Below are 13,689 nucleotides of genomic sequence, written 5' to 3' on the forward strand. Positions count from 1 at the left end.
AAACTCTATGTAAAGTAAAATATTAAGTTGACTTAAAGTTGAGTTGTCAATATTGTCATGTTTCTTTTCGTCTTAGCATCAGTGAATGGCATACAGGACAGCAGATCCATTTATTTCTGAACATGTGATCTGGCTTTAAATGTGCCGCTTAGACACCTCTACTTTTATTGATTCGTCAGCACCATTTTGTTTTTTCCCTTCACTGAGTCACCCTGTTTCAGTAAACACAGCAGTAGGTACTAGAGCAAATACATGATTTATAATATGGTTAATGTCAATTTCCCAAGAACTAGCTTGTAAGCCAATCACTCTACAATAAATCATATTTATGTCATGCACGTTGGTGTCTGCAACCCTCAGTTTTTTAAATTCCATCATGTGGGATTCATCCAATATATTTTGCTTGATCAAAATTAGCAGACGTTTGTGCTATTGTTCAAGTCACAATGTTCACTAGACTGGGTGGATGCTTCCTTGGATCCAACGGATCAAAACATTCTGTCAACTTTCTCCGAATACTTGCTTTTTCCTTAGCATCATAATTAATCTTTCCCCGTTTTTCTTCTTTGTTCTGTTCATCAGTGTCCACTACATTGACACTGCTCATTTCTCACAGATCTTCTTCCATCGTGCTAAAAATATGCAGGTTCAGCTCCAATTCTTGAGAGTTCGAGGTTTAAGTGTTGAACCAATAATTCCCTTCTTGTCAAGGCTATATCTCATAAATGTTGTTTATATGAGCATATCGCTCCATATGGCATTCCATACCTCCGGAACATGTCTCATGACATGCTCATCCTTTAAGAACTTGTCTTGTGCGCTGTAAAGGCATTCAGCGACAAGAAGTATGGCTACATCTGCTTAACTGATGCCAAGTTTAGAAGCCAATCACCTTCTTTTTCTGTCCGAACATATATCATTATAAGGAATACTGCCTAAATAAAACAATAAACCCACAGTTTAGACGAACGACTTGCACATGCTTTGTTGTTAAGAAACATTTCTAAATCATGGAATGTCTGACAATTGTTTTTAGTAAATACATGTCGCAACAGTTCCTCTGTCACTGCACATTGTATGGACATGTTTTTCCGTTTAAGTTTTTGAGATTCCAGCAAATATTGACTCAAGCTGCTCTTCCAACTCACTATTTGCCACTGACCCCACAAGTAATCTTTTAACACGTTTCACTTATCAAATTAACTTACGTGAACTGTAAATTTATGTATATTGGAACATTATGAAGAATTATAAGTATTGTATTTGCGTATTCCATGCTTGCCCGATGTAAATCAAACGGGTGTGAATCATTTGTGCTTAACGAATAGGGGTTATGTTTGCACCTAGTGTATTATGCAGTACTTGTGTTTCTTTGTTTCCTTTTATATAATATCTTCATGTATAGGTAAAATAATACATTTAATGGATTATAGTGGAAAAATTGAATGGTCTTTACCAAATGGCATTCAGAAATACAGTTATTTCAGTTTGTGTAGCATGTAATTCCAATTTAATGTAGTGGAATGGAATTTAAACTGCATTTATTTTCATAAGCGACCATATTGGAACCCATCTTGCGTATAATCTGGAATTTGATTTCGATTGATTTGCTTTGAAAACATTAACCATCATGACATCATTCTATTCTAGGCTGAAAAAAAACCAAAATAATGGATAAAGTCATGATTATATCGCCTTATAATTTAAAATGCTGAAAACGGAGGCCATCTTAGACGCCATCTTGAATTTTTCAAAATCCCAAAAGATACCAGCCCGACATCATTTGGAGTCTTCATCAATATCATGTTCCCTGACAAAAAAAACACTAAAACATTTACTATACGCCACAATGTCGGGTATATGTCATTTTCTGCCGGACTACGTCTTGTCATCGTACACTTGCAGAATATAACAGCTGTCTATAGCAGGCAAATACTTCAATAAATAATGTTTCGTATAATGCTCGAATATAACAGAGTTCGACCATCAACTTTCAGTCACTGTGCCTGCTTGTTCAAGTAGTACAACATTCGATGGCATTGAAAAACTTAATACTATGGTACTTAATATCTAACGCATTCAATCGAAACTCACTTTTTGATTTTGATGTCACTGTCTTCGGATTGCATAATTTTAAAGAAACACGTATTGGAGGTCTATGCTTAATGTTTAGAGATTTCTCATCAATACTGAAAAACACATTCAGACTAACATGTAAAGCCATATTTGAGCACGTCTTGTGTAACGTTTTAAAAGTAATTGATAATATATTTTTTTATTTGCTGCCATGACACGTGATAGTTTAAGACTTCTATGTTTAGTAAAATTCAAATTAGCCATCGTAACAAAAAGTTATAAACCCAAGCAAAGCCTAATTATTTTTATTCCTGAACAAATAACATCACCGAAGCAAATTGTATTGTCCTTTGTCGCAAGTAGCATTAACCTATTTCAGCCATGGCTTGCAAGAGGTTCGATTAAATTGCATCTTGTTTATACTCAACAAAGTGGGAGGCACCGACAATAAGGGATCGATATCAACCTTCATTTTCATGAAACTTTAAGGTGGAAAAGGGCACATGAATAATATTTATAAAAATGTAAGGTAAGTCATTAATCGTACGGAAAATCTCCATTTAATACCCTTGAGTCTAAACTAATTATTCCCCAATTACCATTGGTAATGGAGGCTTAATAGGAGTCACTTTGTCGGTCTGTCGGTCGGTCTGTCTGTCCCGAAAATTTCATCCGATCTTCACCAAACTTGGTCAGAAGTTGTATGATGATGTCTAGGTCTAGTTTGAATATGGGTCATGCCGGGTCAAAAACTAGGCCACGTGGTCACTTAAAACGTTTTAAACCGAAAGTTTGTCCAGACCATAACTTTGTCATTCATCGTTAGATTTTAAAATGACTTGGTTCATTTGTTCACCATCATGGGAAGGTGTGTCAAGCGAAAGAAGTACGTCGTTATCTCCAAGGTCAAGGGCACGTTTGGAGTTGCCATAAATGAGCTTGTCCGGGCCATAACTTTGTCTTTTATTGTGAGACTGTATAAATATTTGGCAAATGTGTTTACGATGATTGCATGGTGTGTCATGCGAAAGAATTACGTCGATATCTCCAAGGTCAAGGTCACACTTTGAGTTCAAAGGTCAAAAATGGCCATACATGAGCTTGTCCGGGCCATAGCTATGTCGTTCATTGTTGGATTTTAAAATCATTTGGCACATTTGTTCACGATCATTGGACGGTGTGTCATGGGAAAGAATTGTGTCGATATCCCCAAGGCCAAGGTCACACTTTGAGTTCAATGGACAAAAATGGCCATAAATGAGCTTGTCAGGGCCATAACTATGTCGTTAATTGTGAGGTTTTAAAATCATTTTGCACATGTGTTCACAATCATTGGACGGTGTGTCAGGCTAAAGAATTAGGTTGATATCTGCAACGACAAGGTCACACTTTGAGTTCAAAGTTCAAAAATGGCCATAAATGATCTTGTCCGGGCAATAACAATGTCATTCATTTGGAGATTTTAAAATGACTCTGATCATTAATTTTGTTCACAGTCATTCGACGGCGTGTCATGCGAAATAATTCAAGAGTTCAAAGGTAAAAATGACCATAAATGATAATGGCATAATAATTCTTAAAAAACGCCATAAATTGGATTTTCTTGTTTTGTGAAGCCAGCATGCAAACTATTCTGTATCAATGCAGCATGTGGGGGTATACGTCATGTCTGTGACAAAGCTCAAGTTCATAACTGACTTAAGATTGAGTTGCAAAAGAAGGAAAAAAAATCAAATTTCAACACCGTTTGTAAAAACCGGGTTGCTTGACTTGATATTATCATGATTGTATTGTATGCAAGGATTCCACCGACCTTCTGAGAACCTGATCTCGATTTCGATTTAATGCAACATTGACAATTTATATTCCTCTTAAGATATCTAGTTATCCGCCATGCATTTACATAATTGTGGTTTAAAATTGTATGCATACTGTTAATTGCTGTGACACACCAACCCCGTAAATGTTTCCCTGATTAAAACTACCACATAACTTGCTGGTGTCTTTCCAATATGGCTATGAAAAGATGATACATGATTTGGTCAGACAGGTTTTCTTTTTTTGTTGTAATTAATGTTTGGCTAGTATCTGTATATTATGTGTCACAGTATGATAAGAAAATACGATTGTGTAATTTGCATCTATTAAATATATTGACAGTATGATGATGAAGCTAAGTCTTGAGAACAATATTTAGTTTCATACTTACAGTATAACCCCTTTTCACAAAATCAATAAAAAAAGGAAAAGCAAAGTGAGAAAATTATATATTCTCGTTGTCATTTACATTTGCAAACTGGACTAAAGCTTTGCGGTTAAGTAAACACACAAGAGCTGTCTTGAGAGAGAATTTGATTTAGACAGTCGATCTTTGTTTATGTCAGTCTTGTCCATCAATCTTATCATTCCTGCCAAATCATTTAAAATTCCATTACTGATTGACACGATTATGCTTCGGATAAAGTCCACTGTGTCCGTAAGCGCCGATCATTTTGACACCGATGTAGATGTCCATGGGCAGCGGCCATTTTGGTTTAGCTACGTGCTTAGAACGTTACGTCGTGACTTCACGTACGTAAGTCTACAAAAAGTAGACTCGGAATTTTAGACTCAGTGTAGCGCCGTTAAATGTCGCATCGCCTTTATATGTCGCACGCTACGAGATATGTCGCAACGCTGACGATAAATGTCGCAAGGAACGATAAATGTCGCAAATCCTACTGACGATTTATGTCGCAATTTTAACGATAAATGTTGCAAATATTTCAACTGACGATATATGTCGCAACATAAACGATAAATGTCGCACACCTGTGTATGTCATGTTAAAAATATAAAGTTGAAGTAAAAATGACTCACACTTTCAGGTTAGATCTAGATTACCCGACGAGGTTCATTTGGCCGATTTTCACCAGTTTTTAGTTAGTATTGTCCGAATTGATCAGTTGTGGTCAGTATTATCAATAATTGTCAGCTGCGGTGAAGATCGACCGAAGCGGTCATATTTATTCATTTCAGACCAAAAAACGTTAAGTTGTATTCAAAAATGACAAAAATCCTTGTTTTGACTTGATCGGAAAACGGAAAAGCGAGGTGCCCGTAAGTTTTTGTTTTAGGTTTAAGGCAGTTTCGACAAGTTTGGTTAAATTAGGTCAGTCTTACAGGAACCGTCTGGGTAAAACAAATGTGAATTCCTCGGTATTTCTGCTGGATACTGACAGCTTTGCTAACTTTGCATCAGCGATAGAAGGCTAATATTCTTGGATAGAATCATCGATCCAGGATCGCACCGGGACCATATTTTATAAAAAGCTTTGCAAAGTCATATACATAAAGTAAACGTGATTTGCATGTTGGTGAATTTTGACTTTTTTTTCAATGTTAACGAAGATATTTTAATTTTGAAAGACGATAACAAAAATGAAAAACAATGACGCTAAAAATTACGTTTTGTTATCCGATGCGAACATTTTATTTCTTCAAAACGTAGGACACGGGTGCAATATTTGTGGGTGTTCATTTTCTTGTATCTTTAAGACGTTGTCAATAGTCTTTAAACGAAATATTTAAATTGGTACATAAATCCCGTCTATTTGCTTAATGGTTTAATTGTCATTATAAAATGCATTTAACATGAAAAGAATATGTTTCAGCAAAAAACGTATGATTGTCGCAACTAGTATTATCCTTAATACATCAAGACCAGGACCGATTTAATTATTTATTTCCTTTATGGATTCAACATACTGTAATAAAGTTTATGTATATGCGAAAATGAGAAATCTTCAATGCAAAAAGGATCGTCTTTGCATCGCCTTCCTATTCCACGGTGAAATATCACTTATATGTGGCGAAATATATTTTAATTACTAAATGCATATATTGCAATTATTCAATTTTGTAGCGGAAATGTTGCGACATCCATGTCAAATAAAAAGACGTCGACGTCGCCAATAAACGTATCGCGAGCGTTAAAAGGCGACTACTCTAAATGAATTTGTCGGTGCAGAAGTATTATGATGCCACCGGACTAAAATACTTTAGAGTTTTTTCATTGGCTATCTTAATGAAGCGCACGTGCCATCGCAATTCGTTATCACGCGCTCTGTATTTAATAAGCCAATGGAAACAATTGGTAGTATTCAACCCGGAGACAGATTTTGGTCACAATATACCAAAAGATTTCCTTAACAAATTCAATGTAAAAGCAATAACTTTAACACAAAATAAAGTCAAACTTTTGCGCGTAGACACCCTTTTAACCATACCTTTTCTTAAAGAGCATTCAAAGACAAATTGATTTAAGCAATAAAAAGGAAAGGTCATCCAATATGTAAGAAAGAACTCAATGCGAATCAGCGGTCACTGTTTTATGGCCATCTTTTTACCAGCTTTTCTCCAGTTGATGATGGTTTCCCGGCAACTGTCAAAGTCTCATGTAGTCTCCAACCTAAAAGCAAAACAGTGAATTTGTTGTGTACAACAATGTTTTCCCTACCACATGAACACAGAAATATTCAAAAATACAGTCATGGCAAGTGCTCATACAGAGAATTGTGTCTTCAATTCCATGAAGATTTTTTTTAGAGGGTATAGCATTGAACACCAAAAGTATTTAGTGTATTGTAACCTATAAGAGAAATTTATTTTGACTAAAATGTGTTTTTCTTGCATATTAATACCTTCCCATGCATATTGCACCAATATATTAAGTTTGGCTGGTTTATCTGTCCATTTGGCCATTTCACTCCATATTTTCAAACGCAGGTGATTTTGGCGTGCGGAAGGCCATTTTGAGCCTCTTAAAGCTTAACTCTACCTTTAAGATTTAAAGCTGGTGCCTTCAATATCTGGGACAAAATACCAAAACAAACCAAATAAACATGCACGTGGGGCTTATGTAGGGTGAGGAAAGAATGCCTTTGTTAGTTATTTTCAATTTAAGCCATATTTTTTATGGCTTTTTGTGTATTTTATTTATTTTTTTACCCCAAAAATGTCAATTCCATCACACACAGAAATCAAATTTCATCCAAGACCATTATACAATTAGCAAAATGTAGAGATCAAAGATACTTTGAAGTGTAGAAATCAATCAGCTTTCATTAATTGCTTGTTTCACACCAATAAAGTGTGAAATCTTGAAAGCACATTGTTTGTTGCAGCCAGCCCCTTTAATTACAGGCCCCAATGGTACATTTAGTATATAATGTCATGGGTGCCTTTAAACTGCAGCAGGTGATCAATTTGAATTGCCTGTTCACATCTAAAGGTTAAAGGGATTGCAAAATAGCATATTTTGGGTGCAAATCAAGTTCTTTGACTCTTTTTTTAAGCGAACAACCTGGTCAAAATGGGGTTTCTTACCAAGCGTAAGAAAAAGTTGCTCAATACAGCCTTTAAGCCCGGTGGACTTAGTCTGAATAAGGGTAGAAAATATCATTATGAAAGAAGGTCAAACTCCAACACAACCTATGTAAGGTTAGAAAGGTCATCCTTTGAAGCAAGGGTAGCTTACAATGACAATATTCTCACTTTTCGGGATGTAGACGGCTCTAAAACCCCAGCTAAGCCCTTGCGTCCGCGAGTGAACAGGACTCGCTACGTAGATATGTTACGGGTTCCCGCTCCATCAAAAGTCCATCCAGACTTACTAACGAACAAGGTCTATGTCCCCGCCCTACTCCAGTCTATGATGTCCTCTGAAAATAGAAAGCATAGGTTAAGAAGTGCTAAATGTAAGGGTGACTTGGTAATTGATGGCAGTGCTTCCATAAAGTGGAGCTTAGGCTGGAAGGAAAGATTACATTGTACAAGATGCAGATATGTAGGTGAGCATTATAAGCTGTACAATGAGGTCCCATCAAGTACAAGAGGCAGAAAGGCAGCTCAGATTAATGTAGGATCCCAAATAGGTGTTGCCAGCACTTCTATTGGGAACACAGGTTTCCGCAGAATTCTTAACTCTACAAATATTATCGCCCCGTCTCCACAGGCCATGCAAAAACAATCAAACAAGGTTAATACTGCCCTCAAGTCCCTTAATGAGAGAAGTATGTTCCAGATAAGAAAGGAATTGGTGGCTGAAAATGCCAAAATAGGTCAAAAAGATCCCTGTTTGGTAAATGTGGAAGGGGACACTTGCTACAATAACCCCATTTTTAAGTCTGACGCGACACCCTTTCAAGCTGGAACCATAGCCGTAAGCACAATGTGCGAAAACAATACTAAAAAGAAGCAAATTGTAGGGGTTTTGGTGGCAAATGAACTCTGTAGGTCTTCATCAATGCTAAGAAATAAAGGGCAATCTGTTCAATGGCCCAATCATAGGGGGCATTGTTCTGCAAATGTTTCTGAGCGGGAACCGATAGGTGATGAAGAAAAATACAATAAAGTGTTGGGAGACCTGATCTCACAGGACATCAAAATTTCAAATTTCACTTGCGATGGGGACAGTAGGGCATTCAAGGTGTGCGTAACTCACACGGTAACGATGTTGGTCACCTTAGGGATCTAAGGCATTTAGGCAACTCGCTGAAGCGCGAGCTAAACAAAGCACCTTTCTCGAAGGGCATGCTTAAGGGTCATTCCAAGACTAATATCAGGAATCGATTCGCTCTTTCGGTCAAGGCTAGGTGTATGGCTGAGCTTAAAGCTGCCCACAATAAATACCAGGGTGACATTAAAGTTCTAAAGAAGGCCATGGTAGATGTAATCTCAACCATAATTCTTTGCTTCAATGGTTACTGCGGTACTAGTTGTGCAAAGTACAGTTATGTCTGTGCTGGTACCAATAGGCAAGCGAAGAACTTCATGCCAAACAATGTTAAGGTTAGAATGGTTGACAGTGACCAACAAGTTCTTCAAAAATGTCTTGAAATGGTTTTGAGTCCAGCTGCTCTTGACGCAACCAAACTGTTAACCACAACTCAAAAATGCTAAGCAGCAAACAGGTCATACCAAGCCGTAAATCCTAAGTCTGTAACGTTCTCCCGCAACTGTGTAGGTCGCATTCATGGACAGGTTCACAAATTAAACAATAGCTATGCTGACTCTGTCATTGCAAAAACCATGGAACTTCATGCAAACCTCACGCAGGGCTCAAAGGTTATAAAGCAGTTAGCGTACGAGGACCGCAATGAACTTAAGCGAAAGAGGTTATCCGCTACCATCAAAGCACGAGCTTTACGTGCCAGGACGCGGAACTATCGTTACAAGTTACATGAAGAATTGCATTATGGTAAGGGCATAAGTGACCCCAAACCTGATTTTGACAGTCTCCCACACCTTAAACATCATAAATATGCTTAGTTAATTGTGTGATTATAATAATACAGCTTGACTACTACCAGCTCTGGCACTCCTTGGCAAAAGGTCTCTATGCAATGGCTCCCGTCTCAGCCTCAGGCTTCCTTCCAGCTAAAAAAAAGCAAAAATACCTTAGAAACATAGAGATAAACGAAGAAAACAAGCATTTATGTACTTTAAATGTATTTCTATGAATAAATGGATGCCAGGAAACTTGTGGTAATCATATAAGTACCAAATATGCAGGCAGGCTCAGTTCCATGGCCGTTACAATGTCCGAACTGTAAACATGTCCTCCGTTCCATGTTGGTGGAATGGGGCTCTATGTTTAAATGTTCAGGCTTAACACACAAGCTATTGTTGCACAAGTGGCTCACAGAGTCCCTGGCATTTAGTGTTGACTTCATGTAGTACATTAACGCTACACGGTGAACCAAGTATGCTTTTGATTTTTCATCAGAAGGTAATTTAGCCCTGATTCGGCCATAATTGGGTGGGGAACTGCTTGTAATGCCACCATTCCATATCAGACATTCAGAATTAAGGCATTTAATACACTTATCTGTGATTTTTATGCCAAGAAGTGCCCAAAAATCCACTTTATCAGCCATTTTTTCAACTTGCAGACGATAATTTATTTTAACCCAAAGTTAGTTTAGGTCACAATATACCAAAACATTTCCTTAACAAATTCAATGTAAAAGCAATAACTTTAACACAAAATAAAGTCAAACTTTTGCGCGTACACACCCTCATAACCATACCTTTTCTTAAAGAGCTTTCAAAGACAAATTGATTTAAACAATAAAAAAGATAGGTCATCCAATATGTAAATAAGAACTCAATGCGAATCAGCGGTCACTGTTTTATGGCCATCTTTTTACCGGCTTTTCTCCAGTTGATGATGGTTTCCCGCCAACTGTCAAAGTCTCATGTAGTCTTCAACCTAAAAGCAAAACAGTGAATTTGTTGTGTACAACAATGTTTTCCCTACCACATGAACACAGAAATATTCAAAAATACAGTCATGGCTAGTGCCCATACAGAGGATTGTGTCTTCAATTCCATGAAGATTTTTTTTGAGGGTATAGCATTGAACACCAAAAGTATTTAGTGTATTGTAACCTTTTGACTTCTGCTTCGACACAAACAGTAGAGTATTTGCCCTTAAACTCAGTGCGCGTGGCTCGCGATACCTTAATTTAAACAATACTGTAAAATGTTGAGATAACGGGGTACGAGGGTCAGCCCCAAAGCATCTAGAGTGTTTGAATCATTATCAAAGTACTTGACAAATTTACATGACACTGTGTCCACCCATCGTATTACCAAATGCTTATAACATGTATTACCGCATGGGGAAAATATGTTTCGTTTGCTCTGGAATAAGGGAACGCACAATTAAGGTATCATATGATCGGACGGTGCAGGTCAGGGGAAATGACGTCGTAACCATAACGATTTAATTGGAATAATATCATGCAGTGTACCTGTATGTCAAGTTTGGTGAACAGTGCTTTTGATTAAGGTCTTATAATAGAGATTGGAATTCCCTAACTTTTCGATTTTTCGAAAAATGGTATTCTTAAAATATTACAACAGTTTAACTTTGATAATACATTTTAGTAAAAGCAATAAAATAGAACCGTTAACAGAGTTTTAGTTTATTGTTGTTCACTAACATAATATTAATGCTGTATTAAAGGTTGATGAAAGGGCTGGAAGACGTGCGTGCTAATGTCCGATACAGAGCATAGGGTAATGTTCGAAGTGGTATCGGGCGGGGCGTGTCATGTACCGGTTGCAGAAAAGACACCCTTAGAACGATCTACACTGCGAAGATTTCAAAGATACCAGGGGTTTTATTCGATTGAAAATAATCGACTGTACTAAAAGGGAAAAGAGCCTTTGTGTGAATCAAAAGGCAGCAAAGTTATAACTCATAATTACCATAAAAGTAAAGGCATTGTTGTGAGAAGGTTATATCATCTGTTAAAACGAAGATATACTGAAGGTTCAGAGGCAAAGATAAAGCAAGTTATTACTTAACTGCCACATTATCAGAAGAGCAATGCAACGTCTTCGAACAAAGCACCTGTAATGCATGTGTGCAGCAGTTCTGTGCACGATATACTTAAAATCTATCTCGTCAATATGCAGACACATGCAGTTATATACAATAAAGAAAAATTTAAATTCATTTTAAGCGTAATGGATATATTAAGTCGGTTTGTGTGGTTACGAGCCATACCTAGCAAATCAGCCGATGTAATCACTTAACATTTGAGTCGCATATTTGCAGATTTTGATAAAACCAAAATAATTCAGCATGAAAGAGGACGTGAACTCGATGGGGAAGTTAAACGGTTGTTGAAAGTTCTCAATATAAAGATTCGCAAAATTCGCTCTTATCACCCTCAAAGTTAGGGGAAACTTGAAATGATGCATAAAACATTGAAGCAAAAGATTGCATTCGATTTGACGCATGCTGATAGCTTTGGTTTTAACTGGGCAAAACAGTTACCAGAGTATCAACGTATATAAAACAATGACCAAAAACAATGTCGAGCATGGATCCGAAGTCACCGCATGAACTTTACTATGGAAGGGATCCTTATAATAAAAATTCAAAGCAAAATCGCAAACTGCTAATAACGAAACTAAGAGATGCCGCAAAAGTTGCAACACTAAAGTGTAATTGCCGAAATGACAGATGTCACAAGATGGCAAACAAAACACCGATTTATAATATTGGAGACTGTTACGCTATAAGAAAAAAAGATTTATTGAATAGGAGAATATGGGCAGTGATACAGAAGCGATCTTTGAAAACAAACATGTACAAATTAAATATCGCGTCCCCGAATCTGCTCGAGCAGGACAATCCGCCCGTTCGGAAGATAAATTGTGTCACGTAAACAACCTCACACAATATTCGTGTACATCAACTGGTGCAGGCAACAATAAACGGTTACATCGAAAACAATATTGCATACCTACAACAAAATCGTCTGAGCTTGATAACTTGACGGCAATCACCTAAACCAATATGGAATACATAGGTCGGAAGAAACGCTTAGACAAGACGTAGTAACCTTTTTGAGGCCAGCACCCGTACTTGGTAATAGGATTTGTGGAGCAAATTGGTGGAACTCAATACTTGAGCAACCATGAAAATATTTGTTGCGGATGTCTACAGAATATGAATACGGTGACCAAATAACATTGCAAGCGATGTCGCAGCTGTATAATATGCACATTTTGATAGTGTCGTCTAGGAATAGTGCCACTATATTGATAATTCCGGATGGGAGTATATGTCTGACAAGCCGTTACCCTCGAATAATACGTGTACATTATACTGAACCCTGGTGGTGATGACCTGAACGCTGACGTTGATGACCTGAGCGCTGGCGGTGATGACCTGAGCGCTGGCGGTTATGACCTGAATGCTGGCGGTGGTGACCTTAGCGCTGGCGGTGATGACCTGAACGCTGGTGGTGATGACCTGAGCACTGGCGGTGATGACCTGAACGCTGGTGCTGATGACGTGAAGGCTGACGGTGATTGCATAAACGCGGACGGTGATGACCTGAAAGCTAGCGGTGATGACCTGAACGCTGGCGGTGATGACCTGAGCGCTGGTGGTTATGACCTGTGCTCTGACGGTTATGAACTGAGCGGTGGCGGTGATGACCTGAACTCAAACAGGTGTGGAAAGAACGCGCGCGTATACATATTTAAAATATGAATGGGTGATTCATGATTGTGCGGTAATCCAATTCTTTTATTGCATATTAAATATAGTATTTGTGCGCTTTAGCTATTGATAAATTATCATCAATATATTATATTGATACATACATATTAAAATCTGGCTAAACACCTCGTTCAGATATTGGTGGGATTCAGATTACATTTACGAAACAAAAGCATCCGCAACATAAGTCACCACAATTCTAATTGATTTCATTGGTTTAAATATGTTAATGTCGTTCACAAACAAAACGAACAACAACACCGTATTTTTCGCTTTAACCATTTTCAACAACAAAAAACTCCCTGTTAACACGCTTGATATATTAACGCTTAAAAACAACTGTACAAACGGATGTTATTCAAATTCCTTAACAATTTTCCCCAACGCCTTTATCCTGTATCAAAAAAAAAGCAGCCAAACAAATTATACCCTGTAATGAAATCCTAACATCGAATTTAAATTCAACTGAATGATTTAATTTCTGTCGTTTTAATATTTATTTTAATTTTTCAGTAAGAATAGGTAAAACAATCTTATATGCTTGC

General features: G+C 37.4%; 1 protein-coding gene and 1 long non-coding RNA gene across 2 annotated transcripts in view; both read right to left on the reverse strand.

The window, feature by feature from the left end:
* The window catches only part of LOC127865811 (85/88 kDa calcium-independent phospholipase A2-like), a 266,985-nt gene that overhangs the window by 183,975 nt on the left and 69,321 nt on the right, over positions 1–13,689 (reverse strand). The gene's annotated exons all lie outside the window — the stretch shown is intronic.
* Positions 6,398–10,389, reverse strand: LOC127865814 (uncharacterized). Its single transcript, XR_008042773.1, has 4 exons — positions 10,269–10,389; positions 9,426–9,495; positions 7,612–7,778; positions 6,398–6,526 (listed from the first exon to the last, which is right to left on the reverse strand). It is a non-coding gene; the product is annotated as an uncharacterized LOC127865814 (long non-coding RNA).

This window comes from Dreissena polymorpha, chromosome 2 (genome assembly GCF_020536995.1).
Source record: "Dreissena polymorpha isolate Duluth1 chromosome 2, UMN_Dpol_1.0, whole genome shotgun sequence".
NCBI classification, from domain to species: Eukaryota; Metazoa; Mollusca; class Bivalvia; order Myida; family Dreissenidae; genus Dreissena; species Dreissena polymorpha.